The 20825-nt window shown below is 41.4% G+C and overlaps 1 long non-coding RNA gene and 1 other non-coding gene across 24 annotated transcripts in view; one reads left to right on the top strand and one right to left on the bottom strand.

The window, feature by feature from the left end:
• LOC105067753 (ADP-ribosylation factor-like protein 5B) overlaps positions 1-20825 on the top strand; it is a 69722-nt gene that overhangs the window by 28824 nt on the left and 20073 nt on the right. For 17 of the 23 annotated variants that reach the window (XR_012504230.1, XR_012504240.1, XR_012504237.1 and 14 more), the window contains one exon: positions 14381-14456. The exons of 5 other annotated variants lie outside the window; for them this stretch is intronic. This is a non-coding gene — a long non-coding RNA (ADP-ribosylation factor-like protein 5B). Of the gene's footprint in view, positions 1-14380; positions 20753-20825 lie in introns of those variants that run through there. One more of the 23 variants, XR_012504224.1, reaches the window with a different exon arrangement.
• Positions 743-815, bottom strand: TRNAV-CAC (transfer RNA valine (anticodon CAC)). Its single transcript has one exon. It is a non-coding gene; the product is annotated as a tRNA-Val (tRNA).

Below are 20825 nucleotides of genomic sequence, written 5' to 3'. Positions count from 1 at the left end.
CCACTTGTAATTTATTAATGAAACATACACACAAACACAACATTGAACAAACTGGGATGCGTGTGTCTGAGATATTACCTAAGTTGCTTAAGACACGGTGTGAATAAAACCAAGATTTGCAGGTCACTTAATTTCTGTAAGAATAAAAACTCCCCAGTGCCTTTGAGTAGATGGAAAGGGAACTAAAGGGAAGAGCAGATGGAGTAACCCAAACCGGTGCCACAGCTCAATAAACAGGGAGAGTGGCCACTCGATTAGCAGTGAGTCAGTAGCTCATACTCCCTTACAGAGAGAAGAACATGTAATTTCTAAATGTCTAAAGCCTGGAATTAGTGTCTGTGACCTCAGTAATACCAAGACATGAAATGTGATAATCAACTGTGTCCTAATTTTCTCTGTAAAGATAATACTAAAAAAAACAAAAAAACAAAAAAAAACTACAAACTGAAAATTACTTTTTGGGGTAGCACCTTTAGCTTATATCATCATTTTTATTGCAGGTTGACTTGCTTAAATAGGAGTGAACAAGACCAATTATTGGGGTTGAATACAGCACTGATAATGGGTTTGTGGTTTCTTGTCTTACAATTTGAATCACGAGTTTTATTTAAAGTTACTTAAAATTGTTCCTAAAGACCTCCCTGAAATTTACACCAGGGACTTATCCTTATTCACTTTTTTTTTTTTTTTTTTTTTGGTGTGTGGGGGGATAATTCGGTTTGTTTGTTTGTTTCCTTTTTAATGGAGGTACTGGGGATTGAACCCAGGACCTCATGCATGTGAAGCATGCACTCTACCACTGAGCTATGCCCTCCCCCACAGGGACTTATTCGTATAGCTCTACTTGATGGAGGCCCCTGTCCTCAGTGAAATTAGTCTGGGAAAGAGAAGATGAAAGTCCGTGGAAGGCAGGGTCCACTCAGGGAGGAGCCGGGAAGGGGGAAGTGGGTGCCTGCATGAACTCAGAAGACACTTCCCTCCATGTGCTCACTTACCAAATACTTGCTGAGCACCTACAGCGTGCTACAGCTGAGCTGAACAAAATCACTGTGACTCTGCCCTCACTGAGTTTATATTCTAGTGGAAAGATGGTCAATAAACAAGTAAAAGAATGCACAATTTCAAACCAGCATAAGTACCAGGAAACAAATAGGGTGCTGCGTGGGAGAATGACAAAGATCAACTTCAGGCAGGAAAGTCAGGGAAGACATTTCTGAATAAGTGGCCTTCTCAGTGGAGACCCAAAGGTAAGGAAGGAGTCAGATATTTGATGAGGAGATCCCTTCACAAAGAGAGAACATCTATGAAGGTGTCCAGGTAGAAGAGGAAAGGGTCTGCCATATTAGTGTTAGTATATATAATACTGGTGTGGGTGGGATGTAATAATCTCAGAGGAAGAGTTGTGGGCAATGAGATTGGGGAAATAGGGGGGAGGGGTTGATGACACAGCAAAAAAATGTGAATTTTGTAATAGGTGTGATGGAAGCTATTGATTTAAGTAGGAAAGTAATGATTTAATGTATATTCTTACATGATCACTGTGTATGGTTGATGGGTAGAGAAAAGATGAAGGAGGAGATGAGTGGGAGGCAGAGAAATAAATAAACATTGATTTCAATAGTTTGGGACAAAGATGGTGACAGCCTGAAATAGGGGGATGGCAATGGAGAAGGAAGAATCAATAGTTCTCGATGGGCTGAATGTGGGCGTGAGGAAAGGGAGGAATCCAGAAATACTCCCAGATTTCTGTTAGGGCATAAGTAGGCAGTTGGAGATGCAATTTGCTAAGATCAGGGAGGAGCAGGTGTGGGGAAGACATCAAGGGTTCAGTTGGGAAGAAGATGAAGAACCAATGGTGGCTGCTGATTTTATGGCTCCCCTTCTGGGTCTGCATGGATGTGCTACTTTCACATGAAGGGCCTGGAACTGGGCAGCAATTCTGCGTCTTGTCATCCCCTGTAATTGGACTGTCTCTCAAATCTTGTAGTCACTCTGAGCAGAGCACGTTTTCTCCCTCCCGTTCCTTCGTTCCAACTACACCTATTCTTTGACCTCTTTGAAAGCGCCGCCTTCTAAGCCCTTGATTTTTTTTTCCCCATTGTCCATCTTCTTCTGGCTGTGCTTTGTCTCTGTGCTTAAGTCAGCAGTCAGGAACACAAACCTCTTTCTCAGTAGCCCTCCCAGTCTCCAATCTTCTTTTCCCTTCAGATTGTGCAATCAATCATTCAACAAGTGTTTATAGACTGCCCTACCTTATTGGGGAAATAAAGGATAGTTTCATTGATAAAACCACAAAGCCACGTTTGAAAAAAATTATAGATGTTTCCAAGGAACTTCCCCTTCCATTCTGGATAGTTTTGATTGGATCATCAAGGACAATGCTGAGATTCATGCACTTGGAAGGAAGTGGAGAGATGGCCTGCAAAAAGCTGTTCATCCAGAAAGTGATTCTTCAGAAAGCAGTTCTAAGAGAGCTTGTTGGAGTGATAAACACAGCTTTCCAGCAGTGTAGAATCCAGAACCAAACTGAATTGATCAAATCCTGCATTGGGGAAAAAGTCCTCAAAAGCTATCCAACTGTACCTTTTTCTCTGACATTTTTGGATCTTTTTCCTCTTTGTTGTTCAGGTGTTTTCTCTCTCTCTCTCCCTCTCTCTCTCTCTCTTTAAGACTGGATGATTTCTACTGATTTGTGTTCAAATTCACAGATCCCTTCTTATGCTTCTTCATCTGCTGTGAAGCCCTCTTGGGGACTTTTTTGGGGGGAGTTGTGGTGAGGCAATTAGGTTTATTTATTTATTTATTTATTTATTTATTTATTTAATGAAGGTACTCAGGGTTGAACCCAAGAGCTTGTGCATGCTAGGTAGGCACCCTACCACTGAGCTATACCCTTCCCCCATCCAGGGACATTTTCATTTCAGATATTATACTTGGCAACTCTAGAATTTCATTTTGATTCTTCTTGTCCTTCTCTCCCTCCTCCTCTTTCTCCTTCTTCTCTTCCTCCTCCTCCTCCTTCTCTTTAAAATATAGTCTATTTCTTTTCTGAGATTCTCCATCTGTTCACTCATTATGCCCATCTTTCCCTTTACTTTTTTGGAACTTCTTTTTAACATTTGCTTTACAATTCATACCTGCTAATTCCAACATCTTGGTCATTCAGAATCTATTTCTACTGACTGATTTCTCTCTTAACTATGGATTACATTTCCTTGTTTCTTCCCATATATAGTAATTTTTAAAAATCATATGCAGGACATTGTAGGTGATATATTGTAGACACTTTAGAATCCCTTACATTCCATGAAGAGTGTTGATGTGAGGAATAGCAAGCAGTCAGGTTACTGACTGATCTACTTTACCTTGGGGATGCTTGGTTTAACATGTATTGAGGGCAGGTCTTTTTTGGTTTTGCCCCTTACTCCCAGGGTGAAACCCCTCAGTCCTGGGACAGATTTTTCTTGTAAGGGAAGGCCCTTCTATAGTTTCAAAGTAACTTTGAGATGTTTACTGAACTCCTCTAACTGGGTAGGTTTCAAAATTCTAAACAGGTTTGCTTTGCAGTGGGAAGAGCTGGAACCTCTGCTCCCCTCTTTCAGTCTCATATCTTTTTCTCTCTGCTAGACTTTATGCAGTCTGCCCAGCATATGCACAGTTTTGAGTCAGCTGAGAGTTGGAGAGGAGTTTATATTCAGATTTGGGGGCTTCCCCCTCTCTAGCGCCCTCTGTTCCAGGATTTCCACCATCAACATCCTACCACTCAATCATCCCATACTCCACCTTCTACCCTTCTGTCCAGTAAGATGGTGGCTTTCTTCTAGACTCTTTGCCACCCCACACTGCATGAAGCTTTTACCCAATTACTCCCCAGTGCTTTCAAATCTTATAAACAATTATTTCAGAGTTCATAATTGCTATATCAAAATTAAGGCTGGTACAAGCTACTCCTCTCTTACACTAAACTAACATGAAAAACCTTCAGGGAGCATTCTTATTGGTATTGGCAGGTATGTTTGGTGGATGCAACATAGTATTGAGAATCTGTTCATGGCACCTTGCTTCATTGTGTCATGTATCTTCACATCACCCTCAAAGTAGGGAGAAAAGAGGAATCATTACTCTTTTTGTTGTAAAAAAGTAAAAACCCATAATAAAGGGAAGGGGAAAAAATGCTTATGATCGCAGTGTTTTAGCCAATGAGTTGGGAGTAGACCCTAAACCTTCAGGTTGATTTTGTTACCATTGGGCAAGGTTCAAATCTGTAAAGCTATCAAAGCTAAAAATATTTACAGAAATGTGCATATCCTCAGTTACAGCAAAACTTCACTCTTTCAGACTCTACATGTTAACAACTGAAAGTACAAATGTGACTCAATTTTGCCTTATTTATGAAAGGATGTTTCTCTACTGAAAAATGCTTAGAATGAGTAAAAGAATATAGCAAAGTAGTTGGCTTTGAAAGTGGTGTGCAAAAATCAGTACTCTCCTAAGCTCAAAACAAACAAACAAAAAAGAAATGAAAGTATCCAGTAGGAGAGGTTTAACACCCACTCAGTCACAACAACAGACCCAAAACACTCAACACCTAGGAATGAAATTAATGGGGAAGCACTCAGGGAATAGTCAATATTTTTATGCTTCGGAGCATGCGGTATTTTGAAATATTTATACTATCTAAATTAATCAATAAACAAAAAACCATTCCAATCAATTAGAAGAGAGGGAGCAAGCAAGAAGGCTTGATAGATTAGGCTGCAGATTATTAAGAGGTTCAAGGAGTCACCAGGGCCATTTTGGAAAAGAACACAAATGATGAGCAGTATCTCTTTATAATACACTTTAATATACAGTGTAATGAATATACAATGTGTTATGATATACTACAGTGATTAAAACAGTGTGGCAACATGAAAGGTACACTGGTTAAAACTGTGGTAATTAGAATAGATACAGTAATGGAAAGTAATAAAGAGGCCAGAACACATAAAAATTTCGTGTATAGTGAAAGTATTTCAAATCAGTACCACATTGTATTTGGACAAATGGAAAGCCATTAAACAGAACTGGAGTTATACTCTATTCTTTATACCAAAATAAATTCCAGCTCTATAGAAAATGTCAATGCTTGAAATAGAACTACAAGGTATTACAAGAAAACACACATCAGTATATTTATGAATATGGAAGTCTTCCAGTGGAAAAGAAAAGCATCTAACCTTGCTTCTGTTAGGTAGAAAAATAGAATCAGAAATATGAGTTTCTCTGTTTGGAATGGAAATCAGCTTGCAATCAAAAAGTACTTGCTAGTTAAGGAACAGTCTCACAGTGGAAGCTTTTTCTTTTCTCTTTTCTCAGCAATGACTCTGAGCAAATTCTTGACACTCAGAGAGAAAAAGCTAAGATTCCTAGCAGGGCTGTTATAAATATATAAACCTCATCCGTAGATTAAAATTCTGCCCTACTGAAAAAAAAAAAAAAGAACACTAGGATTAATGTTCAGTTTCAAGGGACTCACACTTTAAAAACTATAAAACAGAACTTAACAATTATTCTGTACTTTTGAAGATGTGAATCCAAACACCAAAACTGTTTATGCAGGTAGGTAAAAATCTGTTCTAATCAGATTCAGTTTCACTTATTTTAATCTTTTATTTAAAAATTCAAAAGTAAATCCAACAGAGCTGGGATTTATTATCAACCAGGCATCAAGATGCTATTATATTAATGAGGCACTGGAAGTCAAATAAGAAATATCATTCATGGTTCTGGGGACAGAACAACACTGTGCATGAGGACAAGCACTTCTTTGCTGATTGAATGGAGACCAAGACCACATCAAATTCAACAACTGAAAGATACAAAAACATTTTCTTGTTCACCAGGTCAGGGGACGGAGAGAACACCAAGTCAAATGCCACTTCTTTCCTCTTATCTTGTAAGGAGTTTTTATCCGAGCTATTTTTGGCCCATGGAACTCTTCCCATCACCCCTGGCCTGTGTAACACAATCAGTGCACGCAGGCCAACATCTTGTCATACAGAGCACAATGGCCAGTGTGTGCTGAGCTTTAAGGCTTCAGTTTGGGAATCAAAATTACACGTGGGTCTTGACTTGGAAAACCATGTTCTAAACATGTCCCTAAATGGTCTGAGCGTGATTCACCCCCACTGGTAAAAATAGAAACCTTCCTGGAACAATGGGGGATGAATTAAAAAGCTTCTGTCAAATAAATAATGAAATAAACAAATTAGAACTCCCATGAATCTGTAAATCTGAGTCTTCAAAAATCATTAACCATAAAGCACAAATTTTCATTTCTCTCTGTATTCCATTCCTCCTGTTAGCCTGTGTGTTGAGGAAGTTCTTTACCAAGTTATTCTGCTGGTCTGCCAGTTTTTCTTATTATAGTTAAATAAGAAGACAAATACTTTTTCCCCCTAGCTACAAATATTTTTCATCCTTCTGCTAATGACAGTCAAATGCATATGAAATAAGCTAGGTAAAATGTGGAACATTTCTATTTTTCATCTCTCTTTCCACGGCAAGGCACCTTCTCCCAGTTGAAACCTTTTTTTTTTTTTTTTTTTGGTCAAGTTGAAATCAAAACTAGAGTGGCCCTAAGACTCTGCCAGGCTCCTAGTTTGGGCTGTGCTGGATGAGAAGCTATTTTTACTGCTGGCTCAGGGCCATCTAGTTTCTCTGTGATGGTTCACAATGGTATGTTTCAGTGCAGCTGGTCACATGTGTGCTTTTCCCAAGTCAGGGCCAGTGACCTGGAGAGGAATGTGTGCAGGCTCTCTCAGCACCTCCAACCTCCTCATATACTTCTGCATTAGTTGATATGCTGGGTTCCTCATGGCTAAGTGTTGGGTGAAGTGGCCACTGGCAGGCACTTCAGCTCTGTTTTGCATGTTAAGTGTTGAAGCTCTGAAGGTGAAGCCTGCGAACTGGGGTTCCCAAGCCCTCTGGTGAGTTGTCTGGCATCTACCTTGATGGTGGGACAGGGCACCTCCTGCTACTTTTTCTGCTTCTCCATTGGAAGCAGTGTGCCAGGTGAACTTAAGGAACTGAGTGCCTTGTCACAGTAAAAAAAAAAAAAAGCAATCAGTGGGCAATTCAAAAAAAATGCCTTGCAAGGCAGACTTACAAGAAGAAGAAATCATCTTACTGTCCTCCACCAGCTGTGGGCGGGGCTCTCCCTCCTCTAGGGGAACATGTGTGCCTGGGAGCTGGGATGGTGGTTACCCAGCACACCAGGAAAGCCCTTCTAATGATCTGGACTCCTTTGTGGTCTTTTTCTCTTAAAAAATTGCAGTGGAAGTGTTGCCTGTCACCATTTGGAGAAGAGTAAGTTTCTTTACCTTATCAACATCTTTCAATTCAATTAAAATGTATAGGGTGCCAGGAGGACCTGCCCCAGCCTTCTCCCCCTGACTTCTCACATTTGCAGATGAAAGCAGGGGAGAAAAGAAGCCACATTCATTTATAGCAGCCCCTCTCTGCAAGACGAACAGTTCTTTTTATTCTGCACATTGATTCGGGTCCTAAGGTCTTTTGGTGACAATACTTATGGGTAGTGCAGAAAAAGTCCCAATAATTAATATAAGATTATATGAATAAAAATGAGATTTTCACAGACCCAAGAACATTTCTGTGCATTATCGCACCCCCAAAATCTTTGGCGTTCAGCTCTGGAATGACTGCTCCCATGCAGAACCTGCCTCAGAGACATGGAGGAAGATGGTCCTCTCCAGTTAATTTCATTGCTAGAGTGGCTTTTCCCTTTAAGGGTTTTCTTAATACTTTACAAACAATTCCTCATCCCCTAGATACATTCACTTGCTAATGCTTCTACTACTTAATCAACATGAGAAACAAAAAAATACTGAGATAGTCGCCAAAACAATACAAAATTATATGGCGATCAAGGCGCTTCTATTTTCTTCTAACACATTAAATAATAAGACCCAGTGATGTGTTTAATGTTACCATAAATTTGAAAAACTAATGAGCCTAGATGTAACTCGTTTCCACATTCAAGTTCACAGGCATCCAGAACTCCATCCACTGGCTTGTAGACCCCAGGATTAATGTAATCCTCATCATAACCCTATGAAATAGGTATCACCATTATCATTCCTTTTTACAGATGAGGAAAGTGAGGCACAGATAGGCTAAGTGAGTCCACTAAGCTCCTAAATGATGGAGCTGAGATCTGGCTGCCTCCTAAATTCTTAACCAACATGCAATTCCTGGCTTAGATTAGGGCTGACCTCAGGGTCAACATGTTCATGCTCACTGCCAGCTCACAAACAGGAGGAGCCAATCAGAAAGAAGAGGGAACTGAAAGTTCCTACTCACGGATAAATACCTTTCAAGCTGCAGAAGGGTTGCAGAAAGGCTTCCAGAAAGGCTTCCATAAGCATGACCATTTTAATTAAAAAACAAACAAACAAACAACATTCTCCCTGTCTTTAAATGCTGTGTGCAGAACCCCGTATGATTTGTAATTATTGCACCATAATGCATTGCCCACTAGAATGGAATATTGGAAGGTTTGTATGGATTTTGCTTTACTGACATCAGAATCCACTGTTCTCTTTGGAACATGCCCTGCTCCCTGATCCCGTTCTGTTGCACTAATCAGACTGCAATCTCCTTGCCTTCCATTTGTCCTCCGTGGGCACCCGGTTTTCTCCAGCAAGGTTTTGATGAGGCTTCTTGAGTGGTTCAGGGGTGGGGGCTCGTCCGCAGAGAGAAGCCGCACTTCGGTCAGTTGCCCGGGACTCCAAGTGCCTCCGCTGCCTGGAGTCAAGGTTTCTCCTGTCTCAGCAGGGGGAACAAGGCTTAGGAGAAGGGCCAGGGGCACCCAGAATATGGAAAGCTTTGTCCAGAAGCACATTTCCACTCTTCCTTTACACCAAGTCTGTCTTTGGTGGTGGTGGGTGGCTTGGTGTTCACAGTGTAAACTTGGAACTGGAGGAGTTTCTGTGGCAAGGAAAAAAATTAATTAAATAAAAGCTTTAATTATGGTGCCTGAAACAGGTTTGGAAGGATTCATTAATTGGGTGGCTAAGCTGATTTGCAATGACAAGCTGTTTCTGAACAACAGGGGGGTGGGGTCTGTAGATCGATTATAACTCCAACCGGCAGGAAAGGATGCTGGCTGTGACTTTCAAACTGTGGAACAGCCAAGAAGCTTGTTATATTGCCTCCCTCTGAACTAAACAGAGAGTCAAAAATGAGGAAGAACACATTTCAGTGTTTCTTCTGAAGGTGCTATAAGTCAGGACCCGGGGCAGGAAACACCCTCATTTTATCCCTCTCTCGAGTAGACCTCCCAGGGATCTGTGATCCTCATCAGCGAAGTCAGTAAATAAAAATAAACAGAAAGTAAAGTTTAATAAATTACAGATATCATGTTGAGTTAGAAGGTTTTAGATAAGGAAAGGACAAAAAGAACAGAGTAACATCCAGAAACTACTGCTTCATTTTCCCTTTTTCAGTTGATAAACAAAGTATGAACTAGCTTGGAAAAACAAGGGAGTTTCAAGACCGCACGAGCCATGATAAATCCACATGTTCAGTGCTCACTAAAGACATGAAAGAACAGCTTTGGAGCCAATCAACTTTCTGGAAAAAAATTAATCTTGTCAACTGATTGCTTAAGGAATGCAAAATGTTAACAGCATCTCATGTTGGATCTTAGCCCAGAGACCAGCCAAGAATGACTGAGGGTTAGTAACAAAAATACTGGGATTACTTTCATGGTTTAGGAAAAGCGAGACAGAGAAAGAGTTGAAGATTCTCATGTTAGCATTTTTAAAAAATGACAGAAGAGGATACAAACATTTCTAAACACATTGCTTCCCTTCAGAAGAAAGATAAATATTTATCCAGAGCTCTGTGGCCTTTTAAATCTCAGAGAGTATTTTGTGGTTACAAAGTCCTCTCCTCTGTTTTTAAAATTCCTTGACTGTGCACTGGGAGCTGGAGAGGATTATTTCAGCCCAGAACAGTTTTCTGTTGCTATGGAGAGTAACAATGAAGGTGGATAAAAGTGAGAACTTTCTGTCTGGCTGATTTTCAGGAAAATCAAATTTAAGTCGCTAATGAACCTGACTTTTTAGATCAATATTTAGCAATTTTCTTAGAATTCTAAGAAAAATCTTAGAATTTCTTATGGTCACTTGACTTTTAGAGGACAGTTCTAGGGCAAACGAGTTCACCTTGCAGAATGGTAAAGGTTTTAGCGTTGGATCAAGATTTTTTTTTTTTTTGAACCAGATGATTCTGTGATAACTCTCTTATCCACACTCAAACCAAGGGTTTGTTGAAAAGAGAGTTTTATTAGAACGTTATTTATTTTATAAGGGACAGAGATTTAAACAATTTAAGGCGTTTGTAAATTCAGAAATAGATGTTTCCAAACAAAGTATTTGCTGGAGGAATACAGCTCTTACCTGGGAAGTGGGGAACTTTCATTAGCTGTATATAGTCTGATTCCAGAGTCTGTGGTACAAGAAATTCCCTAAGGCCTGACAGGCCCTGTGAAACCAGCTCTCCCTGAACTATTAGGGAATAAAAGACTGAAAGAACAAACGAAGTGGTAAATTTTAGAGGAGGTAGGAGAACTTAAAACCCAAGATTTCAAAGTGGATGATGTACATGTAAGTGACACATAGGATGTAGAGACACAAAGGGTACCTGAAGAGTGTGGGAAATGGATGCAGACTTCTGAGTCCGCTTCTAAGGTGGGAGCTGGGGAGGAGTGGGGCTACCATGGGTAGGGAGGCAGTGGAAATAAGAAGAGAAAGAAGCTGGGATCATTCGTCTCCACCATCGCTAACTGGATATGCAAATTGGAAACAACAGGGTGGGGTAATCCTGAGAGAATGCTGGGAACAGTGTCAGAAACAGGGAAGGGAAACACTCCCAGGATAATGCCCTGCTTCTCTTGAATTATGCACCTTGGAGCTCTTGGATTTATCTAAATTGTCAAGGGAAGTGACTTGACTGGTTTCTCATAGGCGCTATGGCAAGATTCACTGGAGTTCGAGTCCAGAATCATCAATGCAACAGAGGAGTCAGGAGCTGGTCAAGACCTTCTAGCTGTGGATGCAGTGAAGGCAGAGAAGGGAATGGCTCCGGATCAGAGAGGGTCACTAAACAGAGCCCCCTGCAGACTCCTGCTCATTGCCTGTTGCCATCCCCACAGCAAGGACCACCTGAGCATCATTTATAGGCTCAGCCCTATCTCAGCCTCAGGAGCTTGTTAGGAGGTAGCTAGAGAAAAGTAGCCCAAAACCTATTGAGCAAATTATCCAGCCCTACCGTCACCTGCTACCTTTAAGAACCTCAGCTTTGCCTTATTTCTGGAATTAAGCTCTTGCTTCCTGGCCTGCCTCCAATTAGCAGGTCCCCAAATCTGCCTTCCCCACCTGAGTCCCACTGTTTAACCTTCCAGGTTGCAGCAGGATGGGATCTTGATTCACTGTGATTAGTGGTCCCAGGACAGTGCCCCCCTGCTGGGACTTTGGGACCTTTTTCCTGATTCCCCGAAGTCCAGCTTGGAAGTTCCTTATTTCCCCTCTCCAATTCCCTGTGGCTAGAGACTGATTCCCTCCAAATAGGGCCCAGTGAGGTATCAGGTATTGCCTGCAGGAATTCTCAAACACCAGTCACTAGTCTCAGCTATTCTCAGTACCTCCCAGCCACAGCCACAAGGGCTCCTAAGTCAACTTCCCCCTAGGTCTCAGCCTGTTCCATTTGCCTCCAAGGCTTGTTCTACCCTCACATTCATACCTAAGTCAGCCACCAGCGGGGTTCCTATTCCTGTCCCAGGGTGAGACAGCCACAAGGAGGGGCAAGGAAAAGCCATGGAGGCAGCCTCAAAGGCAGGCAGAGCTGGCGGGCATATTCCAAGGATGAAGAAGGACTAATAAGGAAACAAAGCACTTGGCTGAACGTGGAGGTGCCACTTCCCTCCCCTGATCTGGGTCATAGCTGTCACTCTTCATGCCCAGCCTGCTTGCTTCCTCAAGGAGCCTGAAATCAACCTTCCTTAAACATGGTTATGTTTGCAATCCAAACCAACCTCCGGGAGGAGTGAGTTTCATATGGTAACTAACCCGCAGTACAAAGAAGGAGCTTATTTACCCTTGATTCATATTTAGAAGAATTTAACCCTCATTTGGGACCATTCTCATCTGATGCAGTATCTCCTGACATATTTATGCTAACACAGGAAGATGTAGTCCACTCCATGGGAGGGAGGGAAGCAGGGACTGATTAAATCAGTCCTTCCTCCAGCTTCCATTCTTGGCCTTTTGGTGCGGCCTGAGTTTGAAATTTCTACCCCGTGTCAGTATAATGTAATTACAGTGTATTTACCTTGCCTTGACCTAGAAAGAATTTAAAGGGGCCCACCAGGTAACATGAAATACAAGATGACAGCAGCTTAAGATGAGACTGAAACAAGCCGCCATGTACAGTTTTGCATATTGGGCACTGTGCAACTCTAGACAGCATCACTTGCTTCTATAATCATAACAGATTTATGTACTTATTACAACACTTTTCCAGCAATTATTCTGAGAAAAGAAGGCTCTGGGCGTGTGGTAGGACTGCATGTGTTCCTCTTCCTCAGTGTCCAGCCTACCCTTTGTGGGGCCATCTCTAGCAATAAAATGAAGTCCTACAACTCTGAGCTGACTCTGAGCTGTCTCTGAGCATAGCTTCTCCCCATGTCCTGCCTTTATGCTGTCTTTTTCTCTCTTTCTGAAGACTCTAAACCCTCTAAATAATAATTATAATAATGTTTATTAACATTTTTTAATGCCAAGGCACTATGTGAAGCAACCTCTCCTATATTTTCTCATGCAATTTCAACTGAATGTAAGGAACTTCTTACTGCATATTTCAGGGTCACACAGCTAGTCGGTGCCACCAGAAATCCAGGCTTGTGCACATCAAGTTGGTGCTTCTACTGCCAAACAATCTTCTGTTGCGACACAATCCCATGTTTTATTTGTGAGTCCAAGTTACACAAAGGAGTCAGCAAGAGTTCATCATAAAGAAGAAAATCAGCTGTTTTGATTTTTGCCTTCTCCCCAAAGCCCCTTCAACTCAGAAGTTCCCAGAAAAGGGGGAAAGGTATAGCTCAGTGGTAGAGCGCATGCCTAGCATGCATGAGGTCCTGGGTTCGATCCCCAATAACTCCATCAAAAATAAATAAGTAAACCTAAATACCTCCCCCCACAAACAAACAAACAAACAAAACCACACAAAGACAAATGAACTTAAATATAAACTGAAACAGACTCACAGACATAGAATACAAACTTGTGGTTGTGGTTGTTGGTGGGGGAGGGTGGGAAGGGACAGACTGGGAGTTCAAGATTTGTAGATACTGACAGGTATATATAGAATAGATAAGTTTATACTGTATAGCACGGGGAAATATATATGGTGAAAAAGAATATGAAAATGAATATATGTATATTCATGTATGACTGAAAAATTGTGCTGTACACCAGAAATTGACACATTGTAAACTGACTATAACTCAATTATAAACAAATAAATAAATAAATTCCCAGGAAAAAAAAAAAAGAAGAAAGTAGAACTTTCAAACAAATAGAATCTCAGACCCTCTTCCCCTGTGATACTTAATAGGATTACCCACCAGGCATTTGAAAATAAATGCTACTCATTCTTAAACTGTTTTCTCAGGGGAAAAGTAGAATGTTCCATGGAAAAGGCAGCATCCGCAGAGCAATCTTACCCATCTTCTGATTCTGGGACATCACTGTATTTGCAACAGTTAGAAAATGTCAGCTGTTTTAAAATCAAAAGTTTAGGTTGTCTTTGATTTGTAAACGATTTTTTAAAAAACACACATTTTATGTGCAACTTTCAAATAATATTTTCTTCTCCTTATGAAAGCCATATATGACCACTAATTTAAAAAAAAAAAGCCATATATGACCACTAAATTAAAAGAATTAAAAAAAAAAAAAGAGGGCGGTCTCTCCACTAGAAATAACAGATATTAATATGTTATCTTTTTATTTCTTTTTATTCTTTTAATATAATTTAGAAGATATTTTGTGCATGCTTTGAAGTACATTGTTTTTACTCATTATAGTGTGTCAGTCCTGCTAGAAATGGATCTATTTTATTAGCTATTTCAAAAATTCTCCTTTCAGTTAGGGCTTTGAGCATCCTCATTATAGATTGCTTTCTATGTCATTAATTTCCTCCCTTCTTTTCCCTTATCTTTTCTGTGGCTTTTTCTGTGGGAACAAAGCTTTTGAGTTGTAGACTTTGCTAGACGTCTACCTGATACCCATTCCTCCTGGTCTCATTTATTCAGGGCAACAAAGTGTCCAGCTAAAAACCATCGCTTTCCTGGACTCATTAGAAGAAGACACGTGACGCAGTTCTGAGATGTGAGTGGCAGTCTGCTGGGGGCATCAAGGAGGGCTTCCCACCTGGGACACGTGGCCCTGGGTGAGGTAAAGAGCAGAACAAGAGCCTTGGCTCAAGTTGAAGCAGGAAGACAGAAGAAGGGAAGCCTGGGCCCTAGACATATCATCCAAGAGTTCTGATTGCCCATTCTTGGCGTGTTGGTGGAATGAAACCAAGAAACCCCCATCTGTGACATCCATTTTTCAAGTTCTTTGTTGATTTGCACCAAATGCAGGCACTGGTACCCCTAGAGACAACAATGAGATGTCTTGTCATCCTTTTCTGTCTCTTGAAGTGACCTTTTCAGACAGGGGAAAAGCTCATGGAAATGGAAAGCTAGAATTAGGAGGCCCGGTGACCATTTAATTTCCCAGTCACTCCCTGAGTCACTCTGGGTGAATCACTGTGTAAACAGGTGTGTGAGTCATCTATATCTGCATAACCCATTAACACAAGTCAGGCTGTAGACAAGACACATTTATTCTCCCACAGTTTCTGTGGGTCAGGAGTCCAGGCATGGCTTACATGGACTTCTGCTCCAGGGTCTCATCAGGTTACCATCCAGGTGTCATCTGGTGCAGGGGTTTCTTTTGATGACTGGGTGGCAGAAGGGCCCCCTTTTAAGTTCATGAGGTCCTTGGCATCTAATAAATTCAAATCCCACAGGGTGACAGGGTAGCATCCCATATTTGACTGATCAGAAGCGAATCACAGGTCCTACCCACACTCAAAGGGAGGGGATATCATAAGGGGATGTGGATGATTGGGGACCATAAGGTACAAGAGTGAGAAATGATGTGGGTAAATATGACAGTTAACATTCCAAAGGCTGTGGTTTTCATCCACATTCTTTTCAGAGGCAGTAGAGAAGATGGAGCTTCTTACAGCATCTTTCTTCATCTCCTAGTAACTCTCTCACTGGTTTTAAAGTCCTCCTGGAGTTAGCTACAGATATTACCCATCAAAGGATATATTTAACATTTAATATTTATTCAGAATCTTGCATATCAGTCTACACTATTGGGAATTTTTGAAAAATTTAATTCTCATTCATCTGACCCTAAAATTGAGAACTTACCCTTTGTAATTTGAGATTGAAGGGTATTTGATAAAGTAGATAACCATCAAACATATTTTTTACTCCACACACCAGCATCTTTGTTGAGTAGCTCAGTACTCAACAAGGATGCTGACAGCCATAGAAGTTCCACACAGTTTTGGCTCACTCTTAAATATAAATGGACAGCCAGAGTTACCTGACATTGGAGGAAAACACCTAACCCATAATACAGAGAAAAAAAATATAAAGGAGAAGAGGATAGCACAATCCTGAGACTCAGAGGAAGCTGCAAAAATTACTATAAATAATACACTCAGAGAAATAAAAAAAGTATTGTATCAATGGAATACTACTCAGCCATAAAAAATAATAAAATAATGCCATTTGCAGCAACATGGATGGACCTGGAGATTGTCATTCTAACTGAAATAAGCCAGAAAGAGAAAGAAAAATACCATATGATGTCACTTCTATATGGAATCTTAAAAAAAGACAAACAAACTTAGTTACAAAACAGAAACAGACTCAAAGACATAGAAAACAAACTTACGGTTACCAGGGGGGAAAGGGGGTGGGAAGGGATAAGTTGGGAATTTGAAATTTGCAGATACTAACTAACATATAAAATGGATAAACAAGTCTATACTGTACAGCACAGGGAACTACATTCAATATCTTGTAGTAACTTATGGTGAAAAAGAATATGATAATGAATATATATATGTACATATATGACTGAAGCATTGTGCTGTACACCCAAAACTGACAAGGGTGATGCTCTGCCCAGCTGGCCACAGCAGCTCGCCTTCAGTCCCTGGCTTTTGGAGGTTCATCTGCACTCAGGAGGTGGGGGCATCCTCTTTTGGGGTGTCAAGGGCAGAGGCCCCAGGTCTGATCTCTCAGGAGAGACCCGTTCCCCTTCTGGTGCAGTCCTTGGCAGGCTGACAACCTCCCGCCCGCAACCAATGTCTCACCTCCTCCAGCCGCCTCACCAGTCCCTCACCCTTAGACTCTCGGGCCAGTGTCAGACCTGTGTCCCCCTGTCAGCACCTCAGTGTGTCTGCTTAAAGCCCCCTGCCCTAAACTGGACCCCCACTCCTTCCCCACAGAAGGGGAAGGACTTACTGCACACCCACAGTATTACAAATCCTCTCTTGAACCACTCACCTCTCTCCATCTCTTTTATAGGCAGCCAAACACTGCCCAGAGACCTGTGACAGGTCAGCCGGGGGGCTGGGGACCATCCTCGGAATGCAGGGCTACTGGCCACTTACTGGCTGGAGCCTCGAGTGAAAATCAGGCAGAGGCCCGTCTAATCACCCCTTACAAAGTGCAGCATCAATCAAGGGTGGAAGCTGGGGGTTGTGGATTGGACGGCGGGAGCGACACTCACCACCAGCTGACAGCGGGCCGGGCGGTGGGCAGCCAGAAGCAGCCTTTTCCTCCTCATCTCGGGCTGTGGGTTCAGACAAACCAGCACCTCGGGCTTTGGGCTTTGGGCTTTGGGGTCTGAATTAACTCCTTCCAGAGGCACCTTTAACTGAGCGGTGGTGATTTTCTAGCAATGTGCTCGCCCTGTTCAAAGACAGACCAGTTAAGACAGCAAAATGTCATGGTAATCTTAGCATATTTTTTTAAATATGATGCAATTTAGATAAAATTCAAAGAAACCCAAACAGGCCTGGAGGGGAGAGAGAGCAAGTGTGAAAAAGAAAGTGAGGAGATGGGTGAGGACCCAGCCCGGGCCAGCGGAGGCCTTGGTCCGGGATTTTGCTTGGTATGAAGGGTTTCTGTCAGCAATGCCAGGGTGTGAGCCAGAAATACTTGCACTAAAATGGATAAATCCCAAAGACAAGTAAGTTCAAAAAGCAAGTTGCATGCCCCACATAGAAAAACTAATTCAAAGCGAGCTACAGATTGAAACATAAGACCTAAATCTATAACAGTCCCAGAAGAAAACAGGGGGAAAACTTCATGACACTGGATTTGTCAAGGATTTCTTGGATATGACACTGAAAAAAAACAAAGGCAACAAAAGCAAAAATAGACAAATGGGACCACATCAAACTTAAAAATATTTGCAAACCATATATCTAATAAGGGGTTAACATACAGACTATTAAAAGAACTCCTACAACTCAATAACAGCAAAAATAAATAAATAAATAAATAAATAACCCAATTTAAAAATCGGTAAAGGACTTGAATAGACATTTCTCCAAAGAAGACATACACATGAAAATATGCTCAACATCACCGATCATCGGGGTAATGCAAACCAAAACCACAATGAGGTATCACCTCGCTCCCATCCAGATGGCCACTGTTAGACAAAAATAAAAATAAAAAATAAAAATAAAAAAAAATCCTCATCGGTGAGGATGAGGAGAAATTGTAACCCTTGTGCCCTGTTGGTGGGAACATAAAATGATACAGCCACTATGGAAAACAGTAAAGATTTTCCTTAAAAAATTAAAAAATAGAATTATCATATGATCCAACAACCCCTTTTGGGTATACACCCAAAAGAATTGAAAATAAGATGCACACCTCACAGCAGCATTATTTACAACAGCCAAGATGTGGAGGCAACCTAAATGTCTATCGATGGATGAAAGGATGAACAAAATGTGGTCTACCCATGCAATGGGATATGAAGTTTGGTGCAGCCATGATGGAAAACAGTACGGAGACTCCTCAAAAAACTAAAAATAGACTTACTATATGATCCAGAAATCCCACTCCTGTGCATATATCTGGAGGGAACTCTAATTCAAAAAGACACATGCACTCCAATGTTCATAACAGCACTATATACAATAGCCAAGACATGGAAGCAGCTTAAATGTCCATCGACAGATGACTGGATAAAGAAGTTGTGGTATATTTATAGAATGGAATATTACTCAGACATTAAGAATAATAAAATAATGCCATTTGCAGCAACATGGATGGACCTAGAGATCATCAAAGTGAAGAAGCCAGAAGGAGAAAGAAAAATACCATATATCACTTATATGTGGAATATTAAAAAGAAAGACAAATGAACTGATTTATGAAACAGAAACAGACTCACAGACATGGTAAACAATCTTGTGGTTACTGAGGGGAAAGGGGGTGGATAAATTGGGGCATTTGAGATTTGCAGATGTTAACCATGATATATAAAAATAGATAAAAAAAAATTTCCTTTGCATAGTGCAGGGAACTATATTCAATATCTTGTAATAACCTTTAATGAAAAAGAATATGAAAATGAATATATGTATATATCTATATGTATGACTGAAACATTATGCTATACACCAGAAATAGACACATTGTAACTGACTATACTTCAATTAAAAAAAAAAAAAGGAGATTCTGACATGTTCTACAACATGGATGAACCTTGAGGACATCATGCTCAGTGAAATAAGTCAGTCACAAAAAGACAAGTAGTCAATGGTTCCACCGATGTATCTATTCATAGAATGTTGAAAAGTGGCTGCCAGGGGTTGGAAGAGGAGGAGGTGGGGAGTTTCTGGGTTGGTATAGAGTTTCAGTCATTCAGGATGAGGGGATTCTGGGGATCTGTTACCCAACAATGTGCATGTGCTTGATAATATTGTACTGTATTCTTGGCAATTGTTGGGAGGATAAATTTTGTGTTGTGTTTTTTGGCCACAGTTATTCTTAAAAAGCAAGTTGCAGAATCCTATGTACAGTAGAAAATCACTTAAGGAAATTGTAGAAGTGCAAAAGAATATCATACAGTTGTTTTTATAGATGCGCACACATGTCATAAAGATATTAAAGCAAGCATGGAAAAGATAAACATAAACTGATGGTAGCAATGAGCTCTGGGAAGAGAATTATAGCCTATGGTTCCTAGTGAAGCAAGAGCATTTTATTTCTGTTTCTTAAGATTGGGAGTGAACTGAGCAAAATTAGTTGAGTTGTTTTTAAAATTGCTCTATCTTTTGTTTGAGAAAATTGACAAATTTAAATTAAAATCTAGCCCCTCCTTCCAGTTCTTTTTCTCCAGAATTGCTGGTCTGGAGCCCTGACAATCCTGCCAGCTTCCCCACCATGAGTGGTGGCCTTTCTGGGCAAGCTGGGCTGGTTTCCTTCTGCCCCTGTCGGTGTGATCGCCAGCTGGCATGCACTTGTGATTATTGGAGCTGGTTTCTGGGTTTATTTATGTCTTGGGCAAAAACAATTATTCATTCTTGAGAAACACATCACGGCTCTGGAATGTCTTGGGGAGAGCATGTCTTGGGAAGAGCGAGACAGAGAATGAGCCTCTTGGGAGCCAAGACCGAGCACACAGGGCCCTGCTCACCTGGGCAGCCCCTGGACACCAGCCTTCACCAGCGGAAGATGCACCAAGGAATACTCCATCCCTGGGGCACACCTCTTCCTGGAGAGCCAAGTCGGAGCTGGATAACCCTTTGTCAGAGTCCAAATAAATCCCAAATACACATCCAACCTGTCCATCTCTGTTTCCCCCAAGGACCCCTTGGTTGTTAGTTGAGGTTACTCCAGGGCAAGCCCAGGATCGGGATATCACTGAGGAAGAGTCGCCTCCAGTGCCAGGACCAGCCCCTGACGTTCCGCTCTCCTCAGCGCTCCTCGATGACTTAATCACTCATGCCCACGTGAACGTGGTGAGGCCTCCATGAGAACCCCAAAGGACGGGGTTTCTGCAAATTAATCAAACTCGAGGAGTGGTTCGTTGGAACCTCCAATTGGTAGCCCATTGGTCTGAAGCCCGGGTGACAACCTGGAGTTGTGATTGGTGTCTGAAGAGGTTGGGTGTTATCTTCTAAGACTGTGCCCTCAGCCTGTGGGATCTGACACCACCTCCGCAGACAGCGTCAGAGCCAAGCTGACCTGGAGGGCACCCAGCTGGTGTGGGAGAACTGCTGGGGATGTGGGCAAACTCCCGCAACACACACTGAAACTGGGTGCAGAAACGATGCCACTCGGGCAAACTTTAAAAACAAACATTGAGCTATACTGTTTATATGTTGTAATTCCCATAGATAATATACTGAAAATGTTAAAAAACAGAGGATAAAGTGACACAAATTCATAGCAAGTTGCCTTTGGGGAGAGGGAAGAGGGGAGGAATACAATGAAGGAATTCATTAAAGGGTTAGCAGGGCCTTGAGTTTGTGTGCACGGATTTACCCCGGAGGGATAGGAAGCAAATAGAACAGATCCTTAACATCAGTTACTCTGAGGGGTGAGTACCTCAGCATTTGTCATTTATTCTTTGTACAGTCCTTTGTCTTTCATTTTTTTT

The sequence above is a fragment of the Camelus bactrianus genome, chromosome 35 (genome assembly GCF_048773025.1).
Source record: "Camelus bactrianus isolate YW-2024 breed Bactrian camel chromosome 35, ASM4877302v1, whole genome shotgun sequence".
Lineage (NCBI taxonomy): Eukaryota > Metazoa > Chordata > Mammalia > Artiodactyla > Camelidae > Camelus > Camelus bactrianus.
The sequence above is the reverse complement of the archived record's forward strand: the minus strand, read 5'-3'. Positions and strand labels throughout refer to the sequence as shown.